The following is a 14206-nucleotide window of genomic DNA, read 5'->3' as shown; positions in this document are numbered from 1 at the left end:
ATCTAGTACCCATATGACACCATACACAGTTATTACAATATTTTTGGCTGCATTCTTTATGCTATATCCTACATCCCCATGACTACTTTGTAACAACCAACCCCCAACCTCTGTCCCATCTGGCAACCATCCAAATGTTCCCCGTATCTATGAGTTTGCTTCTCTCTTTGTTTGCTTGTTCATTTTGTTCTTTAGATTCCACATAAAAGTGAAATCACATTGCATCTGTCTTTCTCTGTCTGACAGCCCACTCAACACAATACCCTCTAGGTCCATCCATGCTGCTGCAGATGGGAAGAACCCATTCCGTTCCATGACCAAGCAGTATTCCATTGTATATATGTACCACCTCCTCTATACCCATTCATCCAATGATGGACACCTGCTGTCTCCACATTTTTGACATTGTAAACAATGCTGCAATGAATATATGGATGCATATGTCCCCTCGAAGTAGCAAGTTGCATTTTGTATTTCTTCATATAAATACCTAGAAGTGGGATTACTGGGTCCTTCTTTGTCTCTTTTATAGCCTTTGTTTTAAAGCTTATTTTGTCTGGTATAAGTATTGCTACTCCAGCTTTTATTTTTTCTTCCATTTTCATGAAATATCTTTTTTCCATCCCTTTACTTTCAGTCCATGTGTGTCTTTCGATTTGAAGTTGGTCTTTTGTAGGTAGCATATGTAAGGGTTTTGTTTTCTTATCCATTCAACCTCTCTATCTTTTAATTGAAGCATTTAGTCCTTTTAAATTTAAAGTAATTATCTATAGATATGAGTTATTGCCATTTATTCACATTTTTTATTTTTGTTTGTTTTGTTTGTTTGTTTGTTTTTGGTCTGGGGAGCTCTTTATCTGTCATTCTAAAAGATAGCTTTGCTGGGTATAGTACTCTTGGTTGTAGGTCTTTACTTTTCATCACTTTGAATATTATGTGCCAATCCCTTCTTGCCTGAAGTTTTTGTTGAGAAATCAACTGACAGTCTTATGGGAGCTCCCTTGTAGGTAACTAACTGCTTTTCTTTTGCTGCTTTTAAGAGTCTTTCTTTATCTTTAACCTTTGCCATTTTAATTATGGTGTGTCTTGGTGTGGGCCTCTTTATGTTTATCTTGTTTGGGACTCTGTACTTCCTGGGCTGTGTGTCTATTTCCTTTGACAAATTAGGGAAGTTTTCTATCATTATTTCTTCAAATAGGTTTTCAATTCTTTGCTCTCTCTCTCCTCTTTCTGGTACCCCTGTGATGAGAATATTGGTATATTTGATGTCCCAGAGGCCCCTTACACTATCTCACTATTTTGGATTCTTTTTTCTTTTTGCTGTTTTGATTGACTGTTTTCTGCTACCTTATCTTCCAAATTTCTGATTCGATCCTCTGCTTCATCTAATCTACAGTTGATTCCCTCTAAAGTATCCTTTGTTTCAATTATTGTATCTTTTATTTGTGACTGGTTCTTTTTTATGTTTTCTACTTCCATTGTTATGTTTCCTATCCTGTGGTTGAAGTTTTCCCTGAGATCATTGAGCACCCTTATAACCAGTGTTTTAAACTCTGCGTCTGGTACATACCTGTCCCCATTTTGTCTCATTCTTTTTCTGGACCTTTGTTCTGTTCTTTTGTTTGGGACATGTTTCTTTGTCTCCCCATTTTGGCTGTCTCTCTCTGTTTGTTTCTAAGTATGTATGGCTGCTATTTCTCCCGGTCTTAGTAGAGTGGCCTTATGTAGTAGGTGCCCTGTGGGGCTCAGTGGCACAGTCTTCCTGATTACCTGAGCTTAGTACTTCAGTGTGTTCCTTGTGTGGGTTGTGTGTGCACTCCTCTTATAGTTGAGCCTTGCTTGCTGCTTGCACATCAATGGGAGGGACTGGTCCTAAGTTTGATTCATTTTGAGGGCTGGCCGTGACTACAGTGGAGAAGCTGTTATGCAGGGACTGACTGTTCAGAGCAGGATTAATTTGGCAGGGCTCTGGAGCCTGCCCAGTCTGCCATTGGGTTGTGTCATCCCCAGAGACAGCCAGGTGAGTCCAAAACTGGCCAGCAGATGTGTCAGTCCCAGGGCCTCCTTGGTGGGGCCCCACCAAATGCCAAGTTCAGCCACAGCCTGTGTCCTGCCTGGGGCCAACGGACAGGGTCCACAAAGCAATAACACATTGTCACTGACCGCCCTGGTCTTGGAGGTGACTCAAGAGACCAAGCTGCAAACTGAGGTCGACTGTCACTAGTGCCAGGCTTAGGGCTGATTAGCCAGAGGTACAGGACACACTGAAGCCAGATACTGCTTGTTTGGGTTTCAGGAGCCTTTGAGAAATTTTAGGAAAGTCTGCAGCATGAACCAAGACAAATCATTTATACTGAAAAGCCACTGGAAGCGGCTTGGGTGGGCCCAAAAGTTGGGTGGGGTGGAGTCTCATGGAATCAGGGTGAAAGAGTGGTTAATGGAGACTAAGATATGGCAGTTGCCTGGTCTGCATTCTGGGAGGAGGGAGGGTTCAACAAAGAAACAATGGCTTCTGCCAGCTCCTCCATCCCAGAGAAAGCTGGCCCTCCAGCCCTTAGCATAAAGCCAAAAAATTTCCTTTCTCCCGTATGTCCCTGGTGCCTTTCAAACTGCTGCACAGCACTGGAGCTCAGAGTGAGTGAGCCTGCCCCGAGTAAGTCCATACATGGCTCTTGGAGTGCAGCTGCCCTCCATCTCACTCAGCCACAATCTTTGCTGGTTTTCACAGCCAGAAGTTGTGGGGACTTCTCTCCTTGGCACTGAAACCCTGTGTTGCAGAGTTTGGTGTGGGGCTGTGACCCCTCACTCTTCCAGGGGGACCACCACAGCTTAGTTGTGTCTCCTGATTTTTAATAGTCACAAGCAGGTGTGGGACCAGCCCGCTCCATCTTTGGCCCTTCTACCTGTCTCAAGGTGGCTTCTTTTGTATGTCCGTAGTTGTAGGCCTTCAGTTCAGATAAACTTCAGGTGATTCTCAATGATGGTTATTCTGTAGTTTAGTTGTAATTTTGATACAGTCCTGAGAGGAGGTAAGCACAGCATTTACCTACTCCTCCACCTTGACTGGATCCCTCAAAGAAAGTATTTCAAAGAGAGCAGATGACCAATGTGGCAAGTGCAGTTAGATGAAGACTGACAATTGACCATTCATTGGTGGGAACTTTCAAGAGCAAATAGGGGTGGGACTGGAGAGGGGATACAGTGACTAGAGACAGTGAGTATAGACCACATATCAGCATTTCGGAAAGTTCCCAGTGGGTAGGGTTCTGGGACTAGGGGGAGAGGTAGAATTATTTGTGTTCTAATAATGCTGACCTCTGGATAAGAGCTGTTTCTGTGAACTGAGAGTATCCTTACCTCACAGATCTGTTCCTGTCCCAAACCATGTCAAGGGAGATGTGGAACTTGCCTCTTTCTTTGATTTGCATTAAAAATAAAAAAATGAAACAAATAAATAAGAAACTCTCCACCAGTTAACTTGACTTTACTGAAGTTTTGGAGGGGGTGTGGGTATATTTGAATGCCAGGGTGTTACATTGCAAAACAACAAAAGAACAAAACAAACCCTTAAAATGTAATATTGGAGCCTCCTTGTCTTAAAGGTCTCTTTAACTGTTCTGTCATAAACTCTGCAATATCTTCTCTCTCTCTCTCTCTCTCTCTCTCTCTCTCTCTCTCTCTCTCTCTCTCTCTCTCTCTAAGTTCTTTTTAATTTCTTATGTTGAATAGTTTACCGTTCTCTACTGTTGCATCATCTCATGCTAGCTTGTCTCTAGGGATTCACGTTTCCACTCTAAATAGTTTATCAGAATAGTTCCCTAAGTTATGCTCACTGTTAGGGCAATAATTTATTCTCCATGTTACACAAGGGTATTCCTTAAACATTTTTAAGCCAAAATAGGCAGCTGTTGTACACTGAATAAAGATGTGTTTTTAAACTTTTAATTTAGATAATTAAAACTATTTGTGTGAGGTTTGTGGAGATTTTCTTTTTCTTGGTGTTAAGTTGTAATGAGAGGTATAGCATCTACTTGATATAACATGGCAGCCTTTCTATAATATGTGCCCTATTTTCATGAGAACTCTCAGAGACCTGGAGGTTTAGTTTAAAAGAAGGTTGTTGTAGACATATAAAGAATTAAGTTATCTTTCCTCTCATTCCTAAAACATGTTCAGCATAACTACAAAAAAAAAAGAAAAAGAAAAAAAGAAAGAAAAAGAAAAAAAGAAAACAAGAAAAAAAAAGAAAACTGGTCTTGTGTTTACTAAATAGGGGCCACTCTTAAGGGCTTTGTACATTCTAACCCATTTAATCTTTTTCACTGCCTTTGAGGTAATGCCTATTATTTTCTCATTTTCCAGGTGAGGAAATTTAAGCACTAAGTGACTAAGTAATGTACTCCAATCACACAGCAGGAATTAGTGGATTTATAATTCAAACCCAGGCTGTCTGGCTGTAGAGTCTTAGGATTCTACTGAAACAGGTTCCAGAAATGTTAAGAATTCAGAAATTAAAATATAGGTCCCCTTAATGAACTAGATTACCTGATTTCTAGAAGAATAATGGAATAGCTATTTTTGCTAAATTCATATTGATGTTAAAAGTAGCACATGATACTTATAGTTTATTTTATAAACTAAAATTTATAGAAAATTTGGAAACTTAAAGAAAATAAAAAGAAGAAACCATGCCTTACAACTCATAATTTCATCAACCAGAAGATATATTTGAGTATTTTAAATGTTCTTTTCATCATAGATCTTTTATAAGTTAATTAAGTAGCAAAGTGACAGAGTTGTATTGGACTATTTTGTTAATCACCCTATTTAAATTTCAATTAATTATGGCAGATAGTTTTCAGTTTCCTTTTGCTGCTACTTTGTAATTTGTAAATCAATGATTTGTAAAGGAGTTTGCTTGATTGCTTTTTTTTTCAGGACACTGTGTTTTTATGAAGAATTCAATATCTACCTGGCATAGTCCTGTGATTGTAGAGGTAGCACAGGTATTCTGTAACAAGAATTTCTGGCCTCAAGGAAGCTGTGGTTTTGTTGAGGAGAGAATACAATATTTACAGAAATGAATGGATTAGAGACTCATGCAATGTGGAAGCACCAACATTTTATAGGACAAAAACAGAGTACCATGTTAAGAATGTGGGATCATTGCACATTGCTGTAGGCATGAAATGCACATAAAAAGAAGCTTTATCTTTACTTGAGTCCTGAAAAAAGAAACAAATTTAATTGGAGGTGGAGAAGAAAGAGAAGTCGTTTTGAGAATTGTGCAGTAGGGAAAACCCCTGATGCCTTGGGCTTTGTGTATCATGTTGATGGGGTCTCTTTATTTTTCTATAATGGGATAGAAAGGTTAGGGATAAGTTGCCCTATTGAAGTTTATGAATGGGGTAGGCTACTTGAGTGACTGAGTTTTGTTTAAGCTATAACGGATACATCTGTTTATTGTGGTGGTGGTGATGATGACGATGATGATAATGAAAACGATGATTTTCTATTTGCAAGTAGTATAGTTTTGGAGTTTTTTCTTTCATAAAAATATTGTTATTGACTGCTAAGCATTTAATTCGTTCTGGTTATGTATCTTTTCTCTTTAAGTAGTGGATATATTTGTTGTTTTTAATTTGAGGTGATAATTATATAATACTATTCCCATCTTAATCATGCATCTCATAGTTGAGTTATTATTTTAGACTGTTTTTTATTATTGTTATTTATTGATTTATTTTTAATTAAAAAATTTTGGGGTGACAATGGTTACTAAAATTACATAGGTTTCATGGGTACAATCCTGTATTACATCATCTATATCTTTTCTTACCTGCTTTTCGTTAAGTAATTATTGACTATTATGTGTATGTTTTGTTGATGGCCTCAAGTAATAGTACTTTTCAAAGTAAAATATCTGGAGGCTGTGTATATAGTCTGATCTAAATCTGAATAATATCAATTCACTCCTAAGATACTTCCTTTAACCAGAGTTCCTCAAACTACTTTAACTTATACTGGAGCTATGTAATTGTATGGTTTCTGTTGGACACTAATGTAAGTATCTCTCGGTGGGTTAACGTTACTAGTGCATTCTTAGGGCGTCCAATGAGCTGGTTCCTTGTCTTCTAGTTTTCCAGGTACTGTAGAGAAATAAGTTTCTTCAAATGACTATCATTTCATACTATTTAGAATCAAATAAATATTGTCTCTCCCTATTTTATGAAAGTAATTTATTTCTGAAAAACCTTTCACATGGAGATTTTCTCATAAACCAAAAGAGCAGTTATAATTTCTTTCAATGAGAAATATTTTTTATATGTTCCTAACCCTCACTCTGACAACCATTTGTGCTAAAACAACACCAACTCCTGAAAAATAGACACAGTTACTTCAGTATTTAAAGTTATTTTAGCACAATTTAACAAAGCATTTTTTCCCTTCATTAATGATTCTATAATATGGCCATTTAGCTGTTCTTGTTTAGCTATTTTGCAGCTATTTACATGCTATGCATTTCTAGGGCTTCACTAACAAACAAAAAATATATAAGATACTCAATGTTTATTATATTTAACTACTAATGCAAAAAAAAAATAAAGAAAGAACAGTAAAGAAGAAAGAAATCAATGAAAACAATGCATTTTACTGGGAATGATTCATGCGGTTATTATGCTATAAACTTGCAAATCGCAAGTATACTAAGTGGCTATTTTAACGCAACACAAACCAGCTATAGAACTGAATTAACTAATTAATTTAATAAGCATTTTCTGAGTAGTTACTATGCACATTGTACTTGCAATGATAATAAATGTCTCCTCCGTAAAAGCTTAGGATCTAGTTGAAGAGAATTTTGTTTTTAGTTTTATTTTGCTTGTCAATGTTGCACGTTCAATTTCTTACCATCCTCCTCCCTCTTCTCCAGTTTTAAGAATTTCAGATCTTTGCAATTTTGAATTTGCTCTTAAATATACTTTGACTAATTCAACCAGGGTTTGGTGAAAGATTATTTATCCCAAAAGTAAATGCAATTTTAGAAAGTGCTTAACTTAATCAGGGTATATTTATGAAGGGACCTCCAAGTTATTCTTTTACATATTCCAACAGAGGTACTTGGCCCTTACAAATACAAAGGCATTTGGACATTAAATTTGGAAATAACTATTTCCAGTGTTTTCACATTTAGTCATTGCATAAGTCTTGCGCCGTATATTCTGCTTTCGTTCCTGTTCCTACGGATCAAGTGGCATCGCTCCAGCATTGGACACCTCCTTTTGTACACTTGATTTTGTCTTCTCCCACCTACTCAAGGACATCACTTCAGCAGCTCTACCTTCTCTCTTCAGAATCTTCAATCTTCCCTCCTTACTGGATATTTGCCCTCCAACATTAAAAATATGGTGTTATTTCTTTCAATTTAACCACACACATGTGCACTCGCTCCATCTACTGCACCATTTCTCTCCTTCCTTTTCAAACAGTGGAACTGCTTGAAAGTGTTGTCTATCTGCACTGACTCCAATTTCTCTTTCCCTTGTCTCTTAAATGCACTCTACTTCAGGCTTTTGCCCCCAACACTATACTAAAATTGCTCTTGTCAAGTTCAATAATGCCTCCACATTGCTAAGTCCAATGGTCAATTCTAAGTCTTCATCTTGAGCTGTCAGCAGCATCTGACACAGTTGTTCTCTCCAATTCCTGGAAACACATTTTTAGCTTGTTTTTCAGGGCAACATGATTTCCTGTTTTTGTTTTTTCTTTTCTCCTCCATCCCTCTGGCCATTCTTTCCAAATCTAATTCCCACCCCACACCCCGCTTGTCCTCTCAAGCTGCTTGATACTGGAGTTTCTAGGACTCAAGTTTTGGACCTCTTCTCTTTGCTGTCTATCTTGGTGGTGACCTCATTCAGCCTCATAGCTCTAAATACCATCTGCTGATCCTGATAATTTCCAGATTTACATTTCCAGTCTGATTTTCTCTCCTCAACTCCAAACTTCTACATTCTATTAACTATTTAACATCTACATTTGGATGACTAATGAGTATCTCAACTTAACATTCTCACATTTGAGCTCCAGATCGTAAACCACTCTTGCTCCTTCCACATTCTTCCCCATCACAGTAAAGGGCCACTGCATCCCTTCAAAAGTTGTTTAGGTAAAATACCTTGGACTTGTAGTCCTTTTCTCTCATGTTACATGTCAGAACCATCAGCAAATCCTTTTGATTCCACATTCTAAATATGTCTGGAATCTGATTACTTCTCATCATTTCCTACCTACTACTCTCATTCCAACCATGATGGTTTCTTGCCTGAGTGAAGAGTTCATGAGATATTTTAATTTGCTTTCTTGGAAAGGATATTAGACTTATCTGGTGATGTTGCTCTCATGATCAAACATTCCAATGACTTCGCATTAGTAAAATTAGCAAAATTCTTGGATATCTTGCCCTTTGCTGCTACTCTAACCTTATCTCCTAATTCTCTCCTACTTACTCTGTTTCTCCAATATACCAATCATGCTCTAACCTTGGGACTTTGCACTTTTTCTTCCTTTGGCCTAAAATACTTTTCCTTCAGATACAAGCATGGCTAAAATATCACCCTTTTAAATGAGGTCTTCTTTGACACCTCTATTTAAATTGCAGCCTTGCTGATCACTTCTCCTCAGTCTTCCCTGATTTACTACTTTCCTCCAAAGCACTTTTTATTATGTCCCCTAGCATGTATTTTGTCTTGTTTCACTTATTATCTGTCTCCAGCACTACCCTTCCCTCATTTTCCCCTTCCCCCTGCCAAATGTAAGCTCTATGATAGCAGACGTTTTTGTCTGTTTGTTCACTACTATTCTCTCTGCCTAAAACTATGATTGGACCAAGATAGGCACTCAATAAATTATTGTTGAACGAATGAGTAATTTCCAACTTCTTTTAACCATCTTTACCACAGAGAAGGCAAAGCTTTGGCTTCTTTGTGAATCAAATAAAATATGATTTTTTTTTAAAACAGAATAAACAAAGAAATAATGATGATGTACCATGTTGACCTTAAACAAACAGACAGCCAGATATTTCTCCAGCAAAATGAGTTTATTTGGGAACAACGAAGAATTGTGTTTCTGGACATGTGATCTAATGGAGAACCACCCGCAATTGCAGAGAAACAAAGGAGAGGAGTGATCTTTTATGGACTTGGGAAGAGCTGTTGTAAACAAAAAGTCCATTGGAGGAAACTCAAAGTTTGAAGTAAAGTGACTTTTCATTGACTGAGTTATGGCAGTCTCCCATTCGCTGAGCTGTAATTGGCAAGGAGGAATCTTTGATTCCTCCTGCTGAGGGGGTAATGTAGTATCACTTCCTGTCAGAGATGCAAGGTATGTCTCCTCCTGTTGAGGGTGAGTAATGTGTGTTAAGTGACATGAGGGTGAGAGTTCTCTCTTCTAACCTCCTGACTCCATTTAAAATAAGGTTCTGTTTATTAATTTTCACAACCTTATAAACTGGTATGGCAACTCATTTTGGGTAAATACAAATGGAGAAGGTGAAAAATGAATTAGTTATAGTTGTAGCCACTTTCTTAATAAGGATTTATGTAAATGTAGTTGTTGGTGAAAATAGGTGAGTTGACACCTAGAAGAAGTATTGAGCTCTTGGTTTATTATCATGGCAATCCTAGAGTAAGGCTATTAAGAAGCTATACTTTGTTCCTGGGATCATTTTTTATTCTGAAAACAAAATAAGTATCTAGTTGTCTATCAGCTCTTTTCCCTGTTATTGTTCTATGGTATAAGAACAACATTTATTCATGGATTTCACAACATTGTTTAATATTTACTTTACACTAGACACTGTTCTATTAGGTACTGGAGAATTAGCACCTAACAAAAGGTACAATAATCTCTGTCCTTATTGAGTTTGTATTTTAACAGGGGAGAGAGGCAAACAATAAGAAAAATAGTAATGTTAGAAAGTGATAACTGCTTTATAGAAAATAAAGCAGAGAAGAAAGTGTCAGAAATAGTAGTGGGGGTGGGACGGGTTGCAGTTTGAAACAGGGTAGCTGGTCAGGGGATGCCTTGCTGAAATGGTGACATTTGATTCAAAATTTGAAAGAGTAATGGAACCCTAAGGAGGACGGTGTCTGATTTCTTGAAGAATAACAAGGAGACTAATGTGCCTGGAGCAAAGTGAGGGAGACTGAGAGTAAGGTGAGATGAAGCCTATGAGGTAACTGCACCAGGGGGCAAAGGATCTTGTTGGTTGGCTATTGAGAGACATACACTTTTGTTTTGAGCAGAGGCATTGCCTTGGTCTGCTCTGGCTGCCATAACAAAGTGCCATAGACTGGGTGGCTTAAACAATAGAAATATATTTTCTCACAGTTCTAGGGGCTGAAAGTCCCGGATCAGAGTACAGGTATAGCTGAGTTCTGGGGAGAGCTCTTCCTGGCCCGCAGAGGGTCACCTTCTTACTATGATTTTACAGGGTGGAGAGAGAAAGCAAGCGCTCTGGTGTTTTTTCTTAGAAAGGTCCCATCTTCATGACCTCATCTAAACCTAATTACCTCCCTCCCAAAGATCCCATCTCTAAATGCAATCTCATTGGGAGCTAGGGCTTCAACATGTGAATCTGGGGTAGATACAATTCAGTCCATGAGGAGCACGATCTGGCTGCCTGACTTACACTTTTTTTTAATTGGGGAAATGGGGAAGGGGAACACCATGTTTTTCCAGGACCCATCAGCTCCAAGTCCAATTGTTGACCCTCAATCTTAGTTGTGGAGGGCGCAGCTCAGCTCCAAGTCCTGTCGCTGTTTTCACTCTAAGTGCAGGGGGAGGGGTGGGAGGAGGGTGGTGTTGGAGTGTGGCCCACCATTCCATGCGGAAGTGGAACTGGCAACCTTGTTGTTAGGAGCACATGCTCTCACCAGCTGAGCCATCCTGCCACCCGTTGGCAGCTGAGCTCTGGCACAGCTCACTGGCCCATGTGGGAATCAAACAGGCAACCCTGTTGCTCAGAGCTTGTGCTCTAACCAACTGAGCCACTTGGCCGGCCCCCTGACTTACATTTTTAAGGGATCACATTAGCTGCCTCATGTAGAACAGACTGTTGTGGGGTGGGTGGGGGAGCAAGGTCAAAGCAAAAAGAAGCCACTGCATTAATCAGAGAAATAATTCTGTGTTGAGCTAGAGTAGTAGCAGTGGAGGGGTGAAAAGTGGGAAGATTCTGAATATATTTTGAAGGAGAATCAACAGGGTTTGCTACCTTACAGGAGGACTTCCAGTGAAGATTTGATGTCACTTCCTCTCAACAACAGTTTAGAAGATTGGGAAAAGGTTGAAAAACCATGAATTTTCTTCTCCCCCTCCGACACCCCAGGCCTACTTTTCTGTGTAGCTACAATGAAAGGGAGCAATCTTTTTATGCCTCCTACTCTCTTTGTTATTTAAAATGAACAATCACAAGATAATTTGTATTTTCTATATTTTCCAGACAGAGCAACTGTATTTAGAACAAAATAGTAGTGGTAATAATCCTCTTCTGGGAGTGAGTTGCTTCCTTCACCGACCAGTGGTCAGTCTGGAGTTAATTATAGCCAAATAGCTATCTAAAACCCTGGAGGAAGGGAGGAACAGTTCATTAAAGCCTGGGCTGGGGATTACTGCTGACAGAAGCACTGACAGTCAGGCAATTTTAAAAGACAGGTGACCATTCCCATAAACTTTAGAGCTAAAATAGCTTATGTTGAGATCAGAAGGTTTTTCAAAATAGCTTAATTTCCAGAAACTGAGGGGTAGTTATGTAAATTAAGGTTAAACATCTCAAAGTCAATTAAGGCAAATGCTCTATCAGAGAGAAATAGTTGAAATATATGTTTTTTTCTATGTTCCAGTGTAATTGTGACAGTGCTCTTTATCCAACACAGAACTTTTCAGATGTTTCCATTGTAAAGATATGAAGTGATTACCTATTGATTACTATTTCTAAGGTTATGGCACTTTAAGTGGTAATCATGATCAGGACATCCCTTTACCTTAGGCATTAAGATCTTTTGATCTGATCAGATAATGAGGGGTACTCAAAATCCACGTGGGAAACCATGGACTACGTATTTATAATTTTGTAGAGTAAAAATCAGACATGCTATTGTAACCTGACTGATATGTACTTACAGTGTAGGTGACGGCTCCTCAGCCAACCATATAAAATTCAACTTGGATGGCTACTGAGAGATTATTATAAGAAAAAATTATTACAAAAAAGTCTAGGTAATATAAAAGTGATAAAAATCATTTTGAGAATAAATTATATTTTTACAAAATCAGCTACTTTAAAGTTTTAAAATTATGACATTATTCACTATGACACTGGAGGATCTAGGATTGAGATTGAAACTTTTTGAGAGATTTCAAATGGAAATTGTACTACTGGTCCATTTTTTGTTTTAAAACCTTTCGTTACTGTCTGAGAATTTTGATGCTGCTGCTTATAGATTTGGGAATGTAAAACAGACAGAAGTATAAAACAAACCTTAGCCTGTAAGGGTGTTGCACTACACAAGCAGAGCAAATCCAATATGGTAGTTGTAAATGAAGCCCTTAGGGCATTTCTGAAGGTTTTTAAAGGGTAATTTTGAAAGAAAGGGTAAGTCTCAAATGCCATTTTTCAGTTGGTGGAATTTTAATGGTTTATAAGTTAGATTTATTCTTTATTGGCTTTATTTTTTTCCTTATGGATTCTATCTTTGTATGAGAAATAATTCATGAAAGACCTGGAGTCTGTCTTCAATAGTACAAAATAGGATGTTTTTTAGCTTTTAAATTGTTTAGCAGTTCTTTTTATTTATAGAGTGAAAAATTCACTAAGCTGTAAAATAATTGATAGGTTGATAATGTTTAGGATCATTTAGCTTCTTAAGTATATTGAGATATATCCTGTCAGTTTTTATTAATATTAATAAAACCAGCTGGTAAATGATATGAAATTTAATGAGCCAAATTTCTCTAGTCGACAAAATCAGCACTCTAGGTCTATAGCAGAAATTTGGGTATACCCCAAATCATAATTTCTTATACCTATTGCTAGGGACTGAATTGTGTCTCCTGCAAATTCATATATTGATGCTCTAACCCTCAATGTGACTGTATTTGGAGATGGAAGGTAATTAAGAGGTAACTAGGAGGTAATTGAGGTTAAATGAGGTCATAAGAATAGAGTTCTAATTTGGTAGGATTGGTGGCTTTATAAGAAGAGGAAGAGAGAGATCTCTCTATCTTCCATGTGAGGACTCAGTGAGAAGAAAAATGTCCACAAAGTAGGGAGAGAGCTTTTTCCAGAACCTAAACAGGCTGGCAACCTGAACTTGGATTTCTAGCCTCCAGAATTCTGAGAAAATGAATTTCTGTTGTTTAAACTACGCAGTCTACTATATTTTGTTATGGCAGCATGAGCTGACTAATACTCCTGTGTATGGCCCAAGTCATTTTCAGTACTGTCTGCTTAGTTTTGCACTGGGGATGCCAATGAGCACTGGTCAAAATAAAGTTTGTAGCAACCACTTGAATTATTCAGGCCTTCCAATGACAATTCTATTTTGCCTGAATTATTTGGATCATTCATGAAGAAATTACTGATTTACCTTCTTAAATGTCTGTTGCTTTGTCTTACCCCTCCCTCTCATCTGTAGTGAATAAAACCTGTGATTAGAAAGAATTTTAATCATATAAAGAAGTCTCCATAATCAATATCCATGGTGGTCAGCAAACTTTCTCTGTAAAGGATCCAATAGAAAATATTTTCAGCGTTGTGAAACATATCATCTTGGTTGCATCTTTTCAAATCTGCCATTATAGCAAGAAAGCAGCCATAGATAACATGTAAATGAATGAATGTGGCTATGTCCAATAAAATTTTATATACAAAAACACATGACTGGCCAAATTTGGTCCATAGCTTGTAGTTTACCGACTCTTGTGCTACTCAATAACCTCTTTGGCTCAACAATATAAAAATTACAAATACAAACTACCTAGGGCATTTTTCTCAGAAATAGAAAATATAATCCAAAAATTTATATGGAACCAAAAAAGACCACGAATAGCCATGGCAATATTGAGAAATAAGAACAAAGTTGGGGGGATCACGCTTCCAGACATTAGAACATACTACAAGGCCATAGTAATCAAAACAATATGG

The 14206-nt window shown here is 37.8% G+C and overlaps 1 protein-coding gene across 2 annotated transcripts in view; it reads left to right on the top strand.

Moving 5' to 3' along the window:
• TRHDE (thyrotropin releasing hormone degrading enzyme) overlaps window positions 1-14206 on the top strand; it is a 370897-nt gene that overhangs the window by 111511 nt on the left and 245180 nt on the right. The gene's annotated exons all lie outside the window — the stretch shown is intronic.

The sequence above is a fragment of the Hipposideros armiger genome, unplaced genomic scaffold (assembly GCF_001890085.2).
Source record: "Hipposideros armiger isolate ML-2016 unplaced genomic scaffold, ASM189008v1 scaffold_166, whole genome shotgun sequence".
NCBI lineage: Eukaryota > Metazoa > Chordata > Mammalia > Chiroptera > Hipposideridae > Hipposideros > Hipposideros armiger.
This window is presented reverse-complemented; position numbering and strand designations above follow the sequence as displayed.